Consider the following 5,862-nt stretch of genomic DNA (forward strand, 5'->3'; position numbering starts at 1 on the left):
TTTGGTTTTTGTAATATCTGTTTTCTCGAAAAGGTCATTTTGTAATTTTTCCGCTGAGAGTATTTTGTCATTTTACATATTTATGGGTTTAGATATGTATGGATTCCAATTATAACAAAGATTCTCGATTTCTTATGTTTGAGAACTTGGAATAAGATTTAAATCTCGGCATGTGCATAATGCATAATAAATAATTAATTGCGTGGGTTAATTTAATTATTTATTTATGTTGTGAATGTTATTATTATTATGAGTATAATAATATTAATAACATGATAATAATTCATTTTATTTTATTATACGGTTTATTGCATTATTATTTAAATGGATTAAATAATGGTAATTGCATGTAATTATGAAATGACCATAATGTCCCTATGTTTGAATTTAGTTGAGGGGCATTTAAATGACATTAGAATATGATTTCAAATGTAATTAACTGATTAAATTCGAAATTTAATTCAGTTATAATAAGATCACCATTTCTTTTATTTAATTTTAAAAGAAATTCCTTAAGCATAGGCTTAGAATCCGTCAACAACAACCAAGTGGTTAAGCCTTCTTTTCTTTTTGTTTAAACACGATTTAGAGGGCCTCTCAATAGTTCAAAATCGTGGGAAGAGAGGGAGAGTCGCACTAGTGGAAGAAAATAGACGTTATTGAATTTTCTAGAGAGAGAAAGGGAGATTTCGGGTTTGAGAGCTCTAGGAAATTTCTGGGTGGTTTTGAGTGTTTGAAATATATTTCCTATAATCTAAGGAATGTTTTTGACGTGACAAGAGGGGCTAGAAATGTCGTTTTCAAAAATCATAAAATTTCACCATTAAAGTGGGTGTTCTTGAATAATTTTGGATCTAAGAGAACATGGGAGGATCCGGGATTGTTTGAAGTGTTTAGAAAGCTTAGAGGGACCCTAAGAAGTGTTTTGGCTGTGAAGAAACAGATCAAAAAGCTTTAAAACAAAATTTTGTATTTTGATCACCATTTTTTGCGGTACACCGGTGACGGGGAAGACAAACACGAACCGACCATCATGGGTCGGTTTTCTTAAGCTTCAAGGGTTATTTGAGGTGCTGGGATCTTTGGGAACAAATTCCAACCGGTTTGGAGGGTCAAAAACAAGTGGAAAGAGGAGTTAGAATCTAGCCGGCGACGGAGAAGAAGAAGAAGATTCCGGCGAGGCTCCGGCGAACCCGATCTGGGTATTTATGGAGGTTTTTTCTTTGATTTTTAAATCTTAAAAGTTAGTACATTAATTTTAGAGTACTTTCCAACTGTTTTGACATTTTCTTGATTTTTCTTTGAATTACTATGGTTTATTTAGTTTTAAATAGATATTAATTATGAAAAATATTTTTATTGTTTAGAAAAATATGAATTTATGTTTGAATGATCTCTGTATGATTTAGAATTTTTTTGTATGTTTATATTTAAATTTTGATCGTATTTAATAATTTTATTCAATTATTTACTTTTAAATATGTGATTTAAGAAAATAAATGTGGAAAAATTATTTAAAGTATTCTAAAAATTTTGAGAATTTTTGCACATGTTTAAAATAATATTATAAGTATCTCTGTAATTTTATTTCTAATTTTTATCATTTATGTAATTTCCATGATTTATTTGGCTTATTCTATATTTTAAATATGAAAAATATTAATATTATTGTTCTGAACCCTAGATAATTTTTTGTGTTACTTTAGGGTATAGAAACTAGTCTGTACAGTTAGATTTTATTTTTGAATCATTTATGTATTTTTCTTGAATTAATTAGTTTTTCTTTTAAATTAATTAAGAAAAATATTTATTTTGCCCAGAAAATTCTAAAATAATTTTTATAAGTTTATTTTGGCTTTTTGAACAGTTATGTATAATTAGTTTGAATTTTGGGCTGATTCTATAATTATTTTGAATTATTTGATAAATTGAGGAAAAATAATTTATAAATGTTAAAAATTATTTTTCTGGTCTTATATGAACATTTGCTGATTATTTAGGGTTTTGGAAAAGTTTTTTATTAAATTTTGTTGTCATATGATAATTTTTATAAAATTATTGAGTCTTTAATGCAATTATGATATTAAAGGGTATTTTGGTAATTTTCACATAAAAAGTATTTATATGAATTCATGCGATACGTTAGAAACATCATTGTTTGTGCATGTGACATGATGGTTTGAAACTTTGTGGAAAATGATTTTAATTTACGTGTCATGCATGTTAAAATGACATAGTTAAATTATTTCGATAATTAGGGTTTCGAAATAAAACTCTAACACCTATTTTTTATTTTCTCTGAATTGTCGCTGTGTAATTGGACGTCTAGGAGCCAACGGTCATCGATGTGACACAGCAAATGGTTCAGGACACGTCAGCAGACAATTCACTGCTTAAGGTAAGAAGAGTGGACATTTGCGCATAGGGTGTACGTTATGCGTACAACCTTGTTTTCTTATTTGTTTAATTATGTAATTATTTTGTGACCTGAATTGTTGCATTAGATTGGCTAGCATGAGGATAGTGTTAGGGATTTTAGTTAGTAGAAATGCTTAGATGATAGAGTAAGCGTACTACTAGAATCTAGTTGCTTGTGTGGGTATAACACTTGCAGGAATTATCTTGGGTGTGTATAACTCGGGATAATAGGATGCCACCACGAAACTGCTGAGTGTGAGTACAGCGCAGGCATAGCAACAATGTCTCGAGGGAACGGCCGAGTGTGAGTATAGCGCAGGCTAGACTAGGTGCCACCGTGGGAATGCCGAGTGTGAGTACAGCGCAGGCAAGGCAGATTACATTTCATGTCCGACCAACATGACTTGTTAGTATTTATGGGTGTAAGTATAGCACACAATATGTTAGTGTGATATTGTGTTTATATATCACACGATGATTATTATGTTCATGATGTTTATTTTTGTTTTCTAGTTTGGGGAGTTATGTCCTACATAGCTCTTCTTACTGGGCGTTAGCTCACGGGTACTCTGTGTGCAGGTAAAGGAAAAGCAAAGCAGTGAGTGGTGCAGGCTCAAGGCATGGACAGGACATGTTAGAGGCTGGGCTCCAGTTATTTTATGTTTTTAGAGATAAATGTTATGTTTTAAATTTTCAGACTTGAACGGCTATTTTCTTTATGTTGTTGTTATTAAACCTAGCGTCCAACATTTTTACTTTTAAATAATGAGATCTCATTGTCTGTTTAAATTTTAAATAAATATTTTCTTTTAGTGTCGTAAAGTATTTATTGTTTATTATTTTAAATGGACTCCCTAAGCAACATCTCAGAAAATTGGGGCGTTACAGTTTTGCAAGAGCGATTGGATCTCAAACATAGGTGTTCGACGTCTAAGGGATTGGTCATTCGCTATGTAGTGGAAGTCAGGTATTTTCTTACGACCGTGATCAAAAGCGCACCACACAGAATAGTGGAGATTTTGTTGTGGAAACTGAAGGTTTAAACTATTATGGCACGCTTCAAGAAGTACTGGTGTTATCTTTCACTGGTGCATATTCAGTTGCATTGTTTCTGTGCAAATGGTTTAACTCTGATCTAAGCAAGAAGAAAACAATCACTGAAAATAATATCACCAATATAAACGTCAATAGCAAATGGTACAAAGATGAGCCGTATATACTTGCTAGCCAAGCTAAGCAAGTATTCTATCTTGATGATCTACTTAGAGGTCGACACTGGAAAATTGTTGAGGATGTCAATCATCGTCAAATTTGGGACATCGAGGACGATGAAGCTAATGCAGATGTTGATGTGGTACATGACAGAAGCTCATCAAATTTTGTGTTGACCGTGGATCTCGGTCAGTTGGTTATCGAATCTCATGAATCTGCAACATATATTGGCACTATACAAAATTCACCTACTGATCAATTGGATGATAATTTCATAAATGACGACTTATGCGAAGAAGAAGTCGATGAAGAAGATGAATTGCTAGTTGATATTTGTGAAGATGATGTTAATCATGTGTCTCCGATTGATGTTAATTTAATTAATGATGAAAGTGATAGTGATTATTTTACATAGTTTTTATATTTTTGTAATAAAGACAATCATTTAAAATATAATATATGGGACTTGTAATCATTTTGTTCATTTCCATTGGTGATATTTGATAATACCTAATAATTTAATACTAACAAATAACTTTTGTTCCCAAGTACAATGTCAGCGGATATAGCCACCTCTCACGGAGGAGATGGTGGTGGTCTAGACCCGCCAGATCCTAGTAAAGTACCATCTTCCTGCGAATCAGGTTAATAATAATTTTTAAATTTTGTTCATAGCTTGAAAGTCAAGCTCAACGAATGTTTAATATATATTAAAATTTCAAATTTTGGTTATTGTTGAAAATGTGGATAGCTAAAGTGCCGAGAAGAAAGGGTCGTGGCTTGGCTAATAACATACCACTCGAAATTCGAAGGCGGAATGTTGGGAAACCACTAGATCTTCAGCTTGATCCTAGGATGAACAAAGTGGTTGGCTTGGAGGACAAAGCTTTTGTTCGCGAGATAGGCCTCCAAGTCACCTTGTTGTTGTCATACTTGGATTTTGCTGATGTACCTCAACAATTTAAGGAATAAGTCGTACAAAAGATGAAGGTAAAAATTTAGAACAAGTCTCGCGGTATAAATTTTTTATTGAAATCATTTACAAACTAAACTAACGTGTTATTTTTTTAATGTAGCATTTTTATAATGTTGATGGTCATCCAGAACCCGAGAGAGTTATGAAAACTATCTACACAGAGATGTGCAAAAGATATTCTGAGAGAAAGAACATCAAACATACCCACTTCAAAAAATATTACTCTAAGCCGAAAGATTTGGAGAGTGTTCTCATTGCCCCACCTGACCATTGCACCAAGGAGAGTTGGAATGATATTGCTCAGTTGTTTTTTAGCCCAAAATTTATTGCGCGATCCAACCAAAACAAGAAAAACATAAAAGAAATGAAGTACACATCGACGAAAGGCACAAAATCGATGGCAGCTAAGCGTCACTAATTTGTAAGTAAAAATATTAATTTAATTTAACAAAATTTTACATTCTAACTTCTTATCTCTACATTTGTATAGGCGAACCCTGATGAATATGTTATTGATACTTGGAAAGATATCCATTTGAGAAAATTGACAAAAGTTTTTATCAACGACACAGCTCGAGAAACTTTTGTAAGTTTAAAATTTTGTGTTATTATTTTCATTAAACTATGTTACTGTTGTCTTTCTAACACTTTTTATGAACAGGAAAAAATGACAGAAGAGCTTGAGAGGGCACGACTTCAAAGCCAATCTCAAGGACCAATGGAGGGATCTGAAACTGGATCTGCTGCTGATTCCTCGTCGATCGATCAATACGAGATTATGAGTAAAGTACTCGGGGAGAGGTCTAAATTTCAAAGAGGAGTAGGTTACAGCAAAGGCAAATGGAAAAAAATTAGCTTCCAGCTCCACAAGTCAAAGTTAGTCATAGGCCCAACTTGCTCATATGCCTTAAGAAGACATGGCTGCTATGGTGGAGATGATGAAGTCAATGCGTGTATCTGGATGTTGAAATCTCAACAAGGTCCATCTGGTAATCCTCAGCATACCAGTACAGAAACTGAGATGTGGTTTGAAAGCCTTCTGCAACGATATTTACCATCACAACCTGAAGGTGGTATATCTTCTCAAAGTCCACCTCCTTGGTCGATGCCACAACAACAACAACATTTTCATCCACCTCAACAGAATTATCCATACATGTATGGACGCTCCTCCCAGTACCCTCCTTTTTATTACCCCGACGTCCCTGTAGGATCTCAGACATCACATCCTAGGCGTCGTGACTTTGGGGATTCAT

At 33.4% G+C, this 5,862-nt stretch overlaps 1 long non-coding RNA gene across 1 annotated transcript; it reads left to right on the forward strand.

Annotated features, from left to right (window-relative positions):
- Positions 1–527: 527 nt before the first annotated feature.
- Positions 528–3,260, forward strand: LOC133834082 (uncharacterized). The gene is made up of 3 exons (XR_009893302.1): positions 528–1,214; positions 2,330–2,398; positions 2,998–3,260. It is a non-coding gene; the product is annotated as an uncharacterized LOC133834082 (long non-coding RNA).
- The last annotated feature ends 2,602 nt before the right edge of the window (positions 3,261–5,862 follow it).

Source organism: Humulus lupulus, chromosome 5 (genome assembly GCF_963169125.1).
Source record: "Humulus lupulus chromosome 5, drHumLupu1.1, whole genome shotgun sequence".
Lineage (NCBI taxonomy): Eukaryota > Viridiplantae > Streptophyta > Magnoliopsida > Rosales > Cannabaceae > Humulus > Humulus lupulus.